Source organism: Mus caroli, chromosome 7 (genome assembly GCF_900094665.2).
Source record: "Mus caroli chromosome 7, CAROLI_EIJ_v1.1, whole genome shotgun sequence".
Lineage (NCBI taxonomy): Eukaryota > Metazoa > Chordata > Mammalia > Rodentia > Muridae > Mus > Mus caroli.
This window is the reverse complement of record NC_034576.1, coordinates 28,943,500-28,945,423: the sequence shown is the minus strand read 5'-3', so window position 1 is coordinate 28,945,423 and position 1,924 is coordinate 28,943,500. Positions and strand designations below refer to the sequence as shown.

General features: G+C 42.4%; 1 protein-coding gene across 1 annotated transcript in view; it reads left to right on the top strand.

The window, feature by feature from the left end:
• Nucleotides 1–1,924, top strand: part of Catsperg (cation channel sperm associated auxiliary subunit gamma) — a 545,789-nt gene that overhangs the window by 6,991 nt on the left and 536,874 nt on the right. The gene's annotated exons all lie outside the window — the stretch shown is intronic.

Below are 1,924 nucleotides of genomic sequence, written 5' to 3'. Positions count from 1 at the left end.
CTCAAACTGCAGGGAATCTGGTGCCTCTGGACACTGTAACTCCTACACAAACTCTCTCTCTCTCTCTCTCTCTCTCTCTCTCTCTCTCTCTCTCTCTCTCATGCACACACAGAGATACATAATTTAAAATAACGAAATATAAAGATTTATTTATTTTTATGTATTTGAGTACACTGTAGCTGTACAGATGGTTTTGAGTCTTCATATGGTCATTGGAAATTGAATTTTAGGACCTCTGCTAGCTCCAGTCAACCCCGTTCCTCCGGTCAGCCTCGTTTGCTCTGATCAACTCCACTAGCTTAGTCCCTGCTCAATCTGGCCCAAAGATTGATGTATTATTATACATAAGTACACTGTAGCTGTCTTAGGACACACCAGAAGAGGACATCAGCTCTCAAGACGGGTGGTTGTGAGCCACTTTGTGGTTGCTGGGATTTGAACTCAGGACCTTCAGGGGAGTAGTCAGTGCTCTTACCCATTGAACAATCTCACCAGCACCATGAATTATATTTTTAAAAGTTATTGGTCAATTATATTTTTGTTATTGTTTTATTTTGTTAAGACATGGTTGGGTTGGTGAGATGGCTCAGCGTGTAAGCTCTTTTGAAGGTCCTTAGTTCAAATCCCACAACAACATGGTGGCTCACAACCATCTGTAAGGAGATCTGACGCCCTCTTCTGGAGTGTCTGAAGACAGCTATAGTGTATTTACATATAATAAATAAATAAATAAATAAATAAATCTTTAAAAAAAAAAGACACAGTCATATGTCAGGCAGTGGTGGTATACACCTTGAAGCCCAGCACTTGGGAGGCAGAGGCAGGCAGATCCCTGAGTTCAAAGCCAGCCTGATCTACAGAGTGAGTTCCAGGAGAGTGAGGGCTACAGAGAGAAACCCTGTCTCAAAACAAACAAAACACAAAAGCCAATGTGTTACTATGTAACCTTGGCTAGCCTAGAGCCTAATATATAGATTAAGCTGACTTGGATCTTACGGAGATTCACCTGCCTCTGCCTCCCTAATGCTGGGTTTAAAGTTGGTTCTCCATCATGCCTAGTCTCAACATTTAATACATAGATAAATGTTACATATGTAGATATGGGATGGAGGATGATTGAAAAATTAAGGGCACTGGCTTCTCTTCTAGAGGACACTGGTTTGATTTTTTTAGCCCGCCATGATGGCTTATACCTGTCTGTAACTCCACTTTCCAAGAATCAACAGTCCTCATGTGGCTACCCCAGGCACCAGACTTAAATATATCAGGGAGTTCACCTATACATACAAAAAATGAAATATATATGTAAAAACACATATATGTGCATGTATACACATATATATGAGAGAGTCAGGAAGACAGACAGAGACAGAGACAGAGGGAGAAGAGCCAGGGATAGTGGTGCACGTTTTTGATCCCAGCACTCAAGAGGTAGAGGCAAGCAGATCTCTGTGAGTTTGAGACCAGCCTGATCTTGATTTACATAAAAAGTTCAAGGCTAACCCAGGCAACATAGTAACACTCTTTATAAAAAATACACACCCGCGTGGGCATGCATGCACACACACACACACACACACATAAACACACACACACAGCTGGAAAGGTGGCTCAACAGTTAAGAGCACTGGCCTGGTGCCTACAGACACCAGAAGAGGGCACTGGATCCCCTCTAACTAGAGTTAGAGAGAATTGTGAGCCCCCAAGTAGATGTTGGGAATCAAACCTGGGTCCTCTTGAAGAACAATCAGTGCTCTTAACCACTAAGCCATCTCTCCAGATTCAACATGGACTATTTTTTTTTTTTATCCATGGGAGCAGAACTCTGACATGGGCAGAGGGACTGTTGAACACATTGAACACTGTTTAGCTCCAGGTTGTGTACAATGCTCAGAACTTGGGTAGTGTGCTTATCTGAGCGGTT